This window comes from Callospermophilus lateralis, chromosome X (genome assembly GCF_048772815.1).
Source record: "Callospermophilus lateralis isolate mCalLat2 chromosome X, mCalLat2.hap1, whole genome shotgun sequence".
Taxonomy (NCBI): domain Eukaryota; kingdom Metazoa; phylum Chordata; class Mammalia; order Rodentia; family Sciuridae; genus Callospermophilus; species Callospermophilus lateralis.
This window is the reverse complement of record NC_135325.1, coordinates 112,013,478-112,028,556: the sequence shown is the minus strand read 5'-3', so window position 1 is coordinate 112,028,556 and position 15,079 is coordinate 112,013,478. Positions and strand designations below refer to the sequence as shown.

The following is a 15,079-nucleotide window of genomic DNA, read 5'->3' as shown; positions in this document are numbered from 1 at the left end:
GGGTGGTTACCAGAGACTGAACCCAGGGTCACTCAACCACTGATCTATATCTACTTTTTTTATTTTTAATTTTGAGACAAGTTCTCACTAAGTTGCTGAAGGCCTCACTATGTTGCTGAGACTGGCTTTGAACTTGTGATCCTCCTGCCTCAGACTCCTGAGTTGCTGGGATAACAGACATGCACCACACATCCAGCCAGATACTACAACAACTTTTTAAGGGAATGGTCTATATTACTCACCACTTAAAGCCTACTCCTCACCAGTGAGAATCCTAAATAAAAAGATAAAAATCCCCATACTTGGGCTGGGGATGTGGCTCAAGTGGTAGCGCGCTGGCCTAGCATGCATGCGGCCCAGGTTCGATCCTCAGCACCACATACAAACAAAGATGTTGTGTCCGCCGAGAACTAAAAAATAAATATTAAAAAAAAAATCCCCATACTTCTCTCTCTCACACACCATTTATACACACACACACACACACACACACACACACAGGACAGTAATTGATCAAGAAAATGTGTGATAGCTAGTGAGGTGGCACAGCCTATAATCCCAGCAGGTCAGAAGGCTGAGGCAGGAGGATTGCAAGTTCAAAGCCATCCTCAGTAATTTAGCGAGATCCTAAAGCAACTCAGTGAGTCCCTCTCCTAATAAAATACAAAAAGGGGCTGGGGATGTGGCCCAGTGGTTAAGAACCCCTAGGTTCAATCCCTGGTACAGAAAGGAAAAGAGACAGAGAGAGAGACAGAGAGAGAGAGACAGAGAGACAGAGGGAGGGAGGAAGGAAGGAAAAAAATGTGTGACAAGAGCTATTTGCATTTCACACATACTAGATGGCTTATTTTAAAATACAGAACAGGGGGCTGGGGATATAGCTCACTGGTATAGTGCTTGCCCAACATGCATGAGTCCATGGCTTTGAAACCCAGTACCCTCCCCCCCAAAAAAAAATACAATAAAAAGTGTTGGTGAGGATGCAGAGAAATTAGAACCAACAAACTTTGTTGGTGGAAATATAAAGTCTCACAGCTACTGTGGAGCACACTTTGATTATTCCTGAAAGTTAAATATGTAATTAACAGGGCCTGGGGTTGTGGCTCAGTGGTAGAGAGCTTACCTAGCATGTGTGAAGCACTGGGTTCAATACTCAGCACTACATAAACATAAATACATAAAATAAAGGTATTGTGTCCATCTACAACTAAAAAAAATTGTTTTTAAATATGTAATTAACATATGACCTAGCAATTCAAGTCTTAGATATACATTTTCTGAAAATGGAGACTCAAACAAATAATTGTATGCCAATGTCCATAGAAGCATTATTCACAACAGTTAAAAGGTGGAAACAACCCAAATGTCCATCAACAGATAAATGGATAAGCAAATGTGATACAACTGTATAATGGAATATTACTCAGTATAAATGGAATGAAATTCTGATACATGATATAACATGGATGATCCTTGAAAACATTAATGTAAGTGAAGTCAGACACTGTATGATTCCACTTATTGCAACATCTAGAATGTTCAAATTCACCAAGACAGAAAGTATATAACAGGCTACCACGGGGCTCGGTCGCTCATGCCTGTCATCCCAGTGGCTTGGAAGGCTGAGGCAGGAGGATCATAAGTTCAAAGCCAGCAAGGCCCCAAACAATTCAATGAGACCTTGTCTCAAAATAAAATACAAACAAAAGGGCCAGGGATGTGGTACAGTTTGTTTGTGATGATAAAGTTTTGGAGGGCTAGGGATATATCTCAGTTGGAAGAGTGCTTGCCTCACATGCGTAAGGCCCTGGGTTCAATTCCCAGTACCACACATACACAAAAAAAGTTTTGGAAATAGACAACGATAATGGCTGAACAGTTTTGAGAATGTAATTGGTGTACTGAATTGTACACATTAAAAATGGTTAAAAATGGCAACATTTTATATGCTTTATTGCCATAAAAATTTTTAAAAGCTGCTACAAATCCAGTAATGTCTTACAAATAAATTTTACATATAGATAGATAGATATAGATATAGATATACACACACATATGCCGCAGTCTCTGGCTGGGCACAAATCACGAGCCTCCACACAGCTTGTAGATTCAAACAGCAATTCTTTATTCCCGAACTCACACCGGCCGTCTACAAACACGTTCTGGGGGAATCCACGTTCTCTGCCCAAATCCACACTCTGCTCAAATCCACTACTCTGCCCAAATCCACACCGCAGGGGCTTCTGTCTCCCAAAATATACTGTCTGACCCTAAGAACTCAAGAGGAACTCAGCAGCAGGATACGCCCTATTCTAAAGGGGGAACACCCTAATCTCTTATTATGCTAAACCGCCCTGGTCCTTGAGCAAGGTCACCTTTCAGAAGTCCTTCCACTAGACAGCATGGGAGTAAGCTGGCAAGGAGATTGTCATACCTACTTGGCTGATGGCTCCCAGCACTCATATATATGTGTGTGTGTGTGTGTGTGTGTGTATATATATATATATATATATATATATATATATATATATATGTAAAATTTAATCTACCTATAAATTTTGGAGCACTTATATCCCCCACCAGTCACCTACCCCCAAAAGAAAACTATAGATAGAGATATTTCAAGTTAATACAAAAGTTATACCTCAACTGTCATATTACATAAGATCCCCAGTTACTCACTTTGTGGGGGCAAATTCCCTGTTGGAGTTTGGTACACTTGCTATGTGGCAAATATTTATTAAATGCTTCCTTAATAAATGGGTCTCTGTAGTACAATGTCCAGTTCATGTGTGCCAATTAGACTTCATGAGTGAATATGTGTGCACGAGGGCATACACATATGCACTCAATAGAGAAAGAGGGGAAGAGGGTAGTAGAGGAGTGTAAGGAACAGAAAGGACCTGCCCCTGAATCCTGGCTAATTGCTTCGCATCAGGAGAAACACTGAGGATGGAGCAGCCTGGCCTTTGCAACATGCTGATTCCTGCAGGTGCAAAAAGAGGGCTACTGTTCATGTGACAGAGAGAGGCCATGCTATACACACCACACATATAAACAGGCCTCAAGCCTCCAGAGCTGTCAGAATAGTGCCTTTCATGAGCCTTGAAACTGAATCAGAGAGAAAACAAAGAAGGGTCGCTCTTAAAATCTGTGGTTCCTGCCATTGCTGGAAGTAGATTTGAGGCATCTGGAAGAAACAGATCCTATATTGAGAAGTTTGTGTAAAATTGAACAGGATGGGAAGGTGGGAATGGGTGGCTGGAGATATTCCAGAATAAGAAAGGAGAGAGCATCCTTTCAAAATATGTTGAGAGCTTCTACTGCTCATCATTCAGTAAAAGTTCATGCATCTAAATAACCTATGTTGCCAGCAGCATAAACAGTAAGAGACATGACTTCAAAATGATTGTTTTTCTTCACTCTTTAAAATGCTATAATGGGGGCTGGGGATATAGCTCAGTTAGTAGAGTGCTTGCCTCGCATTCGCAAGGCATTGGGTTCAATCCCCAGCAACACACACACACAAAAGGTATTATGGTGTTCACCTGTAATCCCAGTAATTCAGGAGGCTGAGGCAGGAAAAGGGCAAGTTTAAGGCCAGCCTCAGCAACTTAGTGAGACTCTGTCTTAAAATAAAAAACAAAATCAAAATATAAAAAGGGCTGGGGATGTATCTCAGTGGTAAAGTGCCCCTGGGTTTAATCACAACCACTACCATTACTACTAATAATAATAAATTTAGAAAATAAAAAATAAAATTAATCACAACCATCACAAGCTGATTTCTTCAGCCCCAGTGAGGTTGCCTTGTCCCCTGAAATGTGCACACAAAATGCCTTTAACTAAAAGATACCAGTGATTTTTTTTAAGTGACTTTTAGTGGCAATACCTTAAAGTGATCAGTTATATTCATTGGAAAAAATTCAGATGCAAAAATTTCATTTTACGATGTCGATAAAGCTTAACCTATTAATAAAGGGAATTAAGTTTTTATAGTTGGAGCAAAATCTGACAATAAAAATTCTAAGTGGGGGCTGGGGTTATAGCTTAGTGTTTACCTTGCATGCACAAGGCCCTGGATTCAATCCCTAGTACCACAAAAAAAAAAAAAAAAAAAAAAAAAAAAAGTCAGAGTGATAACATTTCCACATTATAGAATTGGATACATGTTTTACTTGAAGGGAAGTTGATCCTTCTATACAATGAAATTGTCTTTTATAATAAAGAATTTCTTTAAAAAAAAAAAAACGCTCATTTCTGGAAATGTCTGTGCATGCCTGAAGGATAGATTGAAAGAATATGCATTTGACTTTTACTGTCATCATCCCTGGGGAGACATGTAAGACTGGGGGAAAAGTCACAGTGAGATACAGATAAGAACTTTTACTGTTTACATATTCCTTTTTTTTTTTTTTTTGAATATTTTTGCACTAAGCATATATGCCTTTTACAATTTATAATTTTAAAAATAAAGACAAATGAAGTCCCATGGGAGGGGTAAACTGATAAAATATCACCTACAACAAAGCAATTCACATTTTTGTTCTTTTTTTATAAAACATTAGAGAGAACATTATCAAGAATCCCAATGTACTGATGATCCATTTTCAATAATTATTTACTCCCAGACAATGTAGTTTCACTCATATGCTCCCACATACTTAAACACACATACAGTTAATGTTGTATATGTGTGTGATACTGGGGATTGAACTCGGTCTTGGGCCTGTTTAGGCAAGTGCTCTACCATGGAGCCACATCTGCAGCCCCACGGCTAAATTTTTTAAAGCAATTCCAAACATTATCTCCAGAGCCTTACATGTTAGGCAAGTGTTCTACTACCGAATCCCATCCACAGTCCTAAACATTATATAAAAGGTGTATCCAGCCTGTAATCCCAACAGCTCCGGAGGCTGAGTGAGGCAGGAGGATAACAAGTTCAAAGCCAGCCTCAGCAAAAGTGAGGCACTAAGCAAATCAGCAAGATCCTGTCTCTAACTAAAAAACAAAATAGGGCTGGGGATGTGGCTCAGTGGTCTAGTGCACCTGAGTTCAATCTCCAGTTGCAAAAAAAAAAAAAAAAAAAGCGTGTCTAAGTTTTTGTTCACAATTGGCATTTAAACGAGTACATTATGTTATCACTGAAACTGCTTGCCTTTTCCTAATTTTCAAAAAAAAATTTTATACTTGGGGCTGGGGTTTATAATTCAGCAGTAGAGTTGTGAGGCACTGGGTTTGATCCTCAACACCATATAAAAATAAATACAATAAATAAGTAAAGATATATATATATATATATATATAATTCTTGACGAATAATTTTATACTTGTAGATGGACACAATGCCTTTATTTTTTTATCTGGTGCTGAGAATCAAACCCAGAGCCTCACACATGTTAGGCAGGTGCTCTGCCACTGAGCTACAGCCCCAGCCTAATTTTTAATTAATTAATTTATTTATTTATTTATTTATTCATTCATTCATTTTTTTATTTATTTATTTTGGTACTGGGGATTGAACCCAGAGGTGCTTAACCACTTTTTTAAATTTTTTTTTATTCAAATTTGTTATATTTAACTTTTTTTTTTTTTTTTTTTTTTTTGCTGGCTTCCAAGTCACTGAAATTATGATGTGTGCCATCATCTCTGGTTTGCTTTGCACATTTTAGCTGAAAGTTAAAGCAAACTAAACAAGCAAAATTTCAGGATCATATTTAGTTCCTAAAGACATCTTTTCAAAAAAGAGATAGGGCTTTGGGGTGTGGCTTAGTGGTAAAGTACCTGCCTAGCATGTTCAAGGCCCTGGTTTCATTTGCAGAACTTCAAATGGGGGAAAAATGGTAAAGAGGCAGGTTTTGTAAGGATGGGAATGCTATTTTCTAAAAATCAACACAGGCCTTCTTATTCATACAGTAGATCATCCAAATTTAATCCATTCATCCACTTAATCAATTATTAAGAAAATGGAATCAAATAGGGCAGAAGCAAGGAACACCAGATTAAGTTAGAAGAGTTCAAGATACAGTTCTCCATCTGACACTTTTGAACCTTAAAGTAAAGTGGGGAAATATTCAGTTTCTTGCCAGTTAATTCTTTACAGCCAGGTTTAAGCATTTGAGAGAGAAAAACTAGTTGCTGCAAGCTGACAAAAGGACTCATGAATTATTCATGTTGTCACTGAACTGAAATCTGCAACCTGAGCTTCTGCAACTATCATGCAAATTTACACCAGGTCTTACACCTGTAAATTCCATTGTTCACCTTGCCAGGGTGAAGGACTTTAAGTGTTCACCCCCAAAGTTGATCTGTGGCGTTAATAGATAAGCTGGCGCCCCTCCTGCCACTCACCCCAACCCCTACCCTGGCTCAAGAATGAATGGCCCAGGAATAGCCCATGGCCATTGACTTTAAAAAAAACTAGCCCTTTGTTTAAAACATAGGAGCCCTGAGTCTAGTGATGCTGCTCTGACTCACAGTCTCTGACATTTTGCCAAAATATAAGTCTTTTAGTTTTAAAATTTCAAAAATTCTTTTGTATCTTTTCCTTAGACTCATGGATTTAGTTGAAAAAGAGTTAATTTTACTATTCTCCCTAATGTGTATAAAAACAACACTCACCAACCTGAACATTTGTCTAACAATCACCCTATGTCGAAGGCCTGCACGATCATTCATTTTATGAATAACACCATAATGATAAACATTCTTATCTCCATTTCAAGGGGGTGGGGGGAAGCCCACAGAGATAAAGTGACCTATTGAAGATCTCATAGGTGTGTAACTGGTTTGAACCCAGGTTCTGATTTCTAGTCTCCTGCCTTTTCTTTTCTTTCTTTCTTTCTTTCTTTTTTTTTTTTTTTTTTGAGAGAGAGAGAATTTTAATATATATTTTTTTTTAGTTTTCAGCGGACACAACATCTTAGAATGTGGTGCTGAGGATCGAACCCGGGCCGCATGCCAGGCGAGCGCACTACCCTTGAGCCACATCCCCAGCCCAAGTCTCTTGCCTTTTGTACTAAACTGGAGATTGGCAATCTCCTGGTCAAATTCAGCCTAAGTATGAGTTGCCAACATCTAGAGATCAAGAAGTTTTCGTAACTCAGTCTCCTGAGTTACGAGGATCACAAGTTCCAGGCCAGCCTTGAAAACTTAAAGATACCCAGTCTCAAAATAAAAAATAAAAGGAACTAGAACTGTACCTCAGTGGTAAAACTCTCCTGGGTTCAATCTCCAGGAAAAACCCCCATCCCCACAAAAATAAAAGATTTTCAGAGAAAAGTTGGGATTTTCAGGGAGGGGATTGCTTTGGTGCTGGGGATCAAACCCAGGGGACACTTTACCACTGACCCACATGCCCAGCCTTTATTTTATATTTTGAGACAGACACTAAATTGTTGAGGCTTGCTTTTATTCTTGCAGTGCTGGGGATTGAACCTGAGATCTTGGGCATATCAGACAGGTGCTCTACACTGAGCCACATCCCCAGACCCCTGAGATTGACTTTTTAAAAATATTATATAGTAGCCATACAAGGCCCACATTTCCAAAGGGCAGTTACTTGCCTAGGGCTGAGGAATTACTGGCCTCTGGGGACTGGACACATATTCTCCATTTTATCCCAGTCTGTCCTGAGTCCACTTTTTTCATTTGTGTTCCTGGTCTGGTCCCCAGAGGCCTCTGAGACTTTAGCTCAAAATCAACCTTCTTGTCAAAGTTGAAGAATTAGATTTTGGAAACTTTCATAGTGAAAATATGAGGTGGCTACATTTCCCAATCTCTCTTCATTTTCTCTTTTCATGGCATGTAAGCAAATAACAAGCGCTAAATCATATGAATTCAGACCCTTATGCTGCAAGCACATCCTAAATGCTACATTATATGCTTGGCTCCCATGGTGACTACAATGATTGCAGCAGTTTGGATACTTAGGGCGTCTCAGTTTGTCCTCGTTTACTCTGTAAATTGTGTGCTCTTGAAAGCAGACTTTGGCTGTTCCTTGGTAGTTGGAATACTTTCTGATGAGGAGAATGTTTGACTGCCAATTAAAAGACACTAAATCAACAGGTTAGTCAGTCTTGACTTCAAGGAGACAACATTATAGACTCAGAGCTGCCTACAGTTGAGTAACCAAATTGGATGATCCTTCTAAATGTTCTGGTCCCAAGCACTAGTCAGCCTGCCCCCTTACCTCCAATGCAGCATAGACTCTGGCCATGCACTCTGCACCCCATCATGAAGTAAACATTGCCAATGAAGGTGGTTTCTGCAGACCTGCCTACCATGCACTTACGGTTACTGAAAAACACTCAACAAACTTCCTAGATTTGGGGGTTTTTTTATTTAATTAATTTATTTATTCTGATTAAGTATATATGACAGCAGAATGCATTTTGATTCATTGAACACAATTGCAACACAACTTTTCATTTCTCTGATTGTTCATGATGTAGCGTCGCACCCTATGTACGACCTAGGGTAACGATGTCCATCTCATTCCACCATCTTTCCTGCCCCCATGCCCCCACCCCACCCCTCCCTCCCCTTTGCCCAATCACAGTTCCACCATTCTCCCCCATGACCTCCCCACATTATGGATCAGTATCCACTTATCAGAGAGAACATTAGGCCTTTGGTTTTTTGGGATTGGCTTACTTTCCTTAGTAAAAAAACAGAACGTGTCATGAATTTGTGCGTCATCCTTGTGCAGGGCCATGCTAATCTTCTCTGTATTGCTCCAATTTCAGTATATGTGCTGCCAAAGCGGACACTCTCTTTTGTAAAATTTCTTGCATCTACTTGTGAATGCTCTGCTGTGCGCTCACACACACACACACACACACACACACACACACGCATATATTTTAGAGGTAGGTTGGCATTCTCACCAAGTGGGAACACTTTCCCAATAGAATAATGGCTTTGTCCCCATCACATTTGCAATGTCTTGAGTGCTACTCTAGCATTAATCAACCACAAAAAAATCTTGTTGACTCTAAGTGCTCTACTCTGAACTGACCACTCTTCCCAGCACTTGTAATCCAACTGGCTCAAAATAATCATTATGAATCTATAACCCTTATAAAGTTGAATCTGAACAAAGCACAGTCTTGATCATATCATTGGAGCCCCCTTGAGAAATTCCTACAATGTCATACAATGTAACACTTTTGCCTTCAATCTTGTAGTTGCTAGACAATTCATTTATTAAAATAGAGTTTCTGCACCTTCTACAGAACTCACATGAAGTTATTGTTGATTAGTGTTCAACATGATTTATAAAAGAGCCAGCAGGGCAAATTCCTCTTGAACTTTAATCCCATAGTTGAAAATACTGTGTACCCATAATTTTGTAAAATGGCTCTTCTAAGATAAGGACAACTGAGCAATCAGTTTCCCTTTTTGCCCTTGCTGCTTGGAAATGGTTCAGGTCACTCACCTGTAAGCATCTTCTCTGCCTAATTTCTATAAGCACATCTGTTTACTATAAATACCAATACCAGCTCCAAAAAAGTACCCATCGTAAATAAAATGCCTCCTCTATGCCTCCTCTATTTTAAACTACGAATACTTTGTTCACTTGCCCAGGAATCAACAGAAATGAACACTTAAAAAAACAATGCAATACAAGTGATTGAAATCAGGTTTAGGAAACATATTTCTTATTAAATGAAGGTCAGGCAGAAAATTCATCCTTTATAGTAACTTTTGAAATTATCCATACACTGATTATAAGAAGAAGAGATGAAAAGAAACCAGAAAGCAACAGATCATCCCAAGTTGACTTAGTTTAATTTTGAAATCAACCAAATATTTCCTTTTTTTAATTATATTTTTTAATTGTAGATGGACATAATACCTTTATTTCACTTATTTTTTAATGTGGTGCTGAGGATCAAACCCAGTGCCTCAAGCATGTTAGGTGAGCGCTCTACCACTGAGCCACAATCCCAGCCCCTCAAATATTTCTTGAACCTTAGTCTAGGTACAATGGGCAATAGACAAATAGTTTTAGGCCTGGCCTCAATATCTGGCCAGGTGTGGTTGGGCAAGCCTGTAATCCCATTGTCTAGGGAAGCTGAGGCAGGGGGATCACAAGTTCAAAGCCAGCCTCAGCAACTTAGTGAGGTCCTAAGCAATTTAGTGAGGCCTTGTCTCAAAATAAAAAATAAAAAGGACAGGGGGTGTAGCTCAGTGATGGAGTGCTTGCCTAGCATGCATGAGATCCTGGGTTCCATCTCTAGTACCACTAGGAAAGAAACACCAGCCTCCAAGAAAAACATACTTTTTTCATGTGCTTATTGGCCATTTATACATATCATTTTTTGGAGGAATGTATATTTGAGTCCCCTTTTGTGAGTTGTCTTTTCATTCTGTTGACAGTGTCCTTTGATGCACACACGTTTTTAATTTTGATGCGATCCAATTTATGTATTATGTGGTTTTGGTGTCATATCCAAGAAATCGTTGTCAAATTCAAAATCATGAATGTTTACCCCTATGATTTCTTCTAAGAGTTTTGTAGTTTTACCTCTTATGTTTAGATCTTTGATTTGTTTTGAGTTCATTTTTGTATGGCATAAGGTAAAAGTCCAACTTCATTCTTTCCCATATGGATACCCAGTTCTCTAGCACTGTTTATTTGTTAAAAAGACTTCTTTCCACATTGAATAGTCTTGGCACTCTTGTAGAAATTCAATTGACTATACAGATGAGGACTTATTTCTTAGCTATTTATTATGTTCCATTGGTCTACATATCTGTCCTTAAGCCAGTCTACATTGTCTTGCTTTTTTTTTAATCTTTTTATACTTGTAGATGGACAGCATGCCTTTATTTTATTTGCTTATTTCTGTATGTGGCAGTGAGGATAGAACCCAGTGCCTCACACATGCTAGGCAAGTGCTCTGTCACTGAGCCCCAGCTCCAGCCCCCACATTGTTCTAATTACTGTAACTTTGTGATAAGTTTTGAAAGGAGAAGTATGAGTCCTCCAAAAATTTAAGATTGTTTTGACTCTTCGAGGTGCTTTGAAATGCCATATGAATATTAGTATGTTTTCTTTTTCCTATTTGTGCAAAAAATACCATCGGAACTTTTTTTGAATATTTATTTTATTATTTTATTTTTATGTAGTGATCAGGATCAAACCCAGTGCCCCAAGCATGCCAGGCGAGCGCTCTACCACTGAGCCCCAGCCCCAGCCCCCCATTGGAACTATTATAAGGATTGCTTTCAATCTATAGATCATTTTATTTTATTTTAAATATTTTTAATTGTAGATGGACACAATACCTTTATTTTATTTAGTTTTTTTATGTGGTGCTGAGGATGGAACCCAGTGTCTCATGCATGCTAGGCAAGCGCTCTACCACTGAGCCACAACTCCAGCCCTGTAGATCATTTTAAATGGTACTGTCATTCAAACAATATTAACATTAGGTCTTCCAATCCATGAATATAGGATGTCATCCATTTGTTTAGGTCTTTCATTCCTTTCAGTAAATTAAAAAAAAAAGTCTATTTACTCATAGGTACCTAAACAAAGCAGGAAGCACTGTTGTATATCTTTATTTATTTATTTGTTTGTGGTACTAGGGCTCAAACCCAGGGAGGGCTTCATGCATTCCAGGTACACTCTACCATTTTATATTTTAAGTATACTAGTTTTGCTTCTCTTTGGTTAGATTTCTTTCTTTTTTTTTTTCCGAGGGGGGTGGGTGGATACTAGGGATTGAACTCAGGGGCACTTGACCACTGAGCCACATCCCCAACCCTATTTTGTATTTTATTTAGAGACAGGGTCTCACTGAGTTGCATAGCACCTCACTTTTGCTGAGACTGGCTTTGAACTTGTCATCCTCCTGCCTCAGCCTCCTGAGCCACTGGGATTATAGGAATGGGCCACAGCACCCAGCTTTGGTTAGATTTATTTCTACGCATTTTTTAATGCTAATCCATTTAAATTATTTTCCTAATTTCCGTTTTCACTACTAGTGTATAGAAATACAACATATTTTTGTATACAATTGCTTTTTTCCCCATCTTGTTTTTTTTTTTTTTAACCAAGAAACCATAATAAGGTTGTTCAATAGTTCAATTCATTTGCCTTTCACTTATTTTTATCAGTGACTGTACACTTTATTATACAGACTTTGCAGGGAGCAAGGGGGTGTTATCACACAGGAACAATAGGTGCTAATTTGAATTTTCCAAGGAAAACCAAGATGTATTGTCACAGTACCTTATCTCCATCTATACTAGCTGGCAACCTATGCTGGGTTCACAAACCTAACTATACCAATAACTTAAGAACATAGCCAAGAAAGCACGCAAACACAGAGAAGTACCTTTTCAAAATCCGGCATGGACTTTGTGAATTTAGGGGTCCATGGAAAGAGAAAGAGCCACTGGAATTCTTTTTTTTTTTTTTTTTAATATAGCGGACACACAAGGGGAGTTTCCTCTGAACATTCTATCCCAAAAAGGGCAAAGGGGTAGGACTGCAAAGGAACAAGTGGGTGTAACTCAACCCCACCAGGTGACGCCCACTCCTGGAGCCACACCTCATTATCTGAGGGAAGGTAAAGCCCAAGTTATTGTGGAGCACAATAATTGTTCAGTATCTCTTGCTCAGGACTTAAGGGCATGTATTTCCAGAGTGGCTCCCCACAGTACCTACTGAAGGATATATATATATATATATATATGGTTTCACTTTTTTGGTAACTATCCTATATCACTTAATTCATTTTACCATAGTGTTCTAGGAATTTATAAACATGTTTAATATCCTGAACTTCAACACTCATATCCTAGCCCCTTCTAACCAGATCCCTCCTCAAAGCCTCTTCTACATGGAAATTCTAGAGTGTTCACCAGATTCATTATTCCCTAAACTTTTTCATATGCCCAAATCAGTTTGGAGGCCATGCAGCTACCCAAATTGCACCAGTGATTTGGTTTCACTACTGCTTGAAATGCTGACCACAGTGTAATCCCCAAAAGTCACTCTTAATTTTTATTTTTCATTTCTTGAAACAGTTTTATTAAGATATAGTTAACATACCATATAATTCACATATTTAAAGTTTGTATTTCAATGTTTTTAATATATTTACAGTTATGCACCATAATTCAATCAATGTTAGAACATTTTTATTGCCCTAAAATGAGTCATTGTACTAATTAGCAGTCACTCTCTGTTCCCCCTACCATGAGTAATAGACAATCTCTAATCTACCTGTTTCTGTGGATTTGTCTATTCTGGACAGTTTGTATTAATGGAACTACATAATAAATGGCCTTTTGGAAATGGCTTGTGTGTGTGTGTGGTGTGTGTGGTGTTGGGGACCTTGAGCATGCTAAGCATGAACTCTACCACTAAGCTATACCCCCAGCCCAAATGGCTTCTTTCACTTAGTATGACATCTTTCACAACAATTTATTACTGGATAATTGTATTAATTTGTAGGGTTATATGACAACTGTGTCATTTTTTGAAGAACGTGTAAATTCTTCTGCAGAATTACAGGGTTCCAATTCCTCCACATTCTTAACAAGACTTTTTTTTTTTTTTTTTTTTTTTGTACCAGGGATTAAACCCAAGGGTGCTTAACCACTAAAATACATCCCCCAGACTTTTTTCTTTTTTGTATTTTTTTTTTTTTTTTTTGTGTGTGTGTGTGTGTGGTGCTGGGGATTGAACCCAGGGCCTTGTGCATGCAAGACAAGCACTCTACCAACTGAGCTATATCCCCAGCCCTCTTTTTTGTATTTTATTTAGAGAGAGGGTATCACTGAATTGCTTAGGGTCTTACTAAATTGCTCAGGCTGGCTTTGAACCTGAGTTCCTCTTGCCTCAAACGCCCAAGTCACTGGGATTGCAGGGAGTGCTCCTTCTTAATTTTGCTATACACTGGCACCTGGGTTATGATCAATTTGAATACTACACCCAGGACTGGCCGAGTAGCTGAGTGGTAGAACTTGTGCTTAGTATGAGGGAGGCCATGGATTTGATATTTCATCCCCATGACACACACACACACACACACACACACACACACACACAGACTGTACCCTAACACCTTGCTAAATCGAGGTGTGGTCTAGAGCACCTTGGGAACTTGATAGAAATGCAAAATCTGAAAAAAAAAATACAGAATCTCAAGCCCCACTCCAACCTACCAGAACCTAATTTTTAACAAGATCTTTATGATTCCATGTTTATGATATAACACTACATGACAAAGTAAAGACATTCTGGGCTGGAGTTGCAGCTCAGTGCTAGAGCACTAGCACATGTGAGGCCCTGGGTTTGATCCTCAGCACCACATAAAGTTAAATAAATAAAATAAACGTAGTGTATCTATCTACAACTTAATAATATATTTTTTAAAAAGGCATTCTGTCCATCTACAACTACAAAAATACCAATTTTTTTTTTTTAAAAAAAGAACTTCAGTGGGGTTGGAGACACATGTTCAAGTTGGAGTTTTTTGTGTGTGTGGTGGTGCTGGGTATTGAACCCTGGACTTTGTGCATGTGAGCCAAGCACTCTACCAACTGAGCTATATTCCCAGCCCCTCAGATAAATCCATAGAGAATAAGCAAACTCATAACGACAAAGAATTAATGGTGGTGTCTAAGGATGCGTGGAATAGTGAATAGAAGTGACCACTTAATGGGCACAGGGTTTCATTTAGGGTGATGAAAATGTTCTGGCAGTACACAGAGGTGGTGTTTGCATAACATCATGAATATCCTAAATGTTACTGAATTGTTCATTTTAAAGTGGTTAGCTATATGTTATATGGCACTCACTTCAATAAAATAAGTATTGAAGTATTGAGTGAGTAGTTATGCTGTGCTTGCCCCTGCATTAGTGCCAAGGCTGAATCATTGTAGTTGTGGTTGGAGAGCTAAAAATGTACTTATAAGAGAAAGACGACAACACATAAAACAAACTTAATAATCCAAGGGTGTGATGACTGACAGGAATAATTGACACCCAATACTCATTCTTACATTCTTCTGTGCTTTCCTGTACTGCAAAGAATAAAAAGTCAAATCACAAATT

The 15,079-nt window shown here is 38.6% G+C and overlaps 1 non-coding gene across 1 annotated transcript; it reads right to left on the bottom strand.

Moving 5' to 3' along the window:
* Positions 1–8,665: 8,665 nt before the first annotated feature.
* LOC143639628 (U6 spliceosomal RNA) lies at positions 8,666–8,771 on the bottom strand. The gene has a single exon (XR_013154771.1). It is a non-coding gene; the product is annotated as a U6 spliceosomal RNA (small nuclear RNA).
* Positions 8,772–15,079: the final 6,308 nt, after the last annotated feature.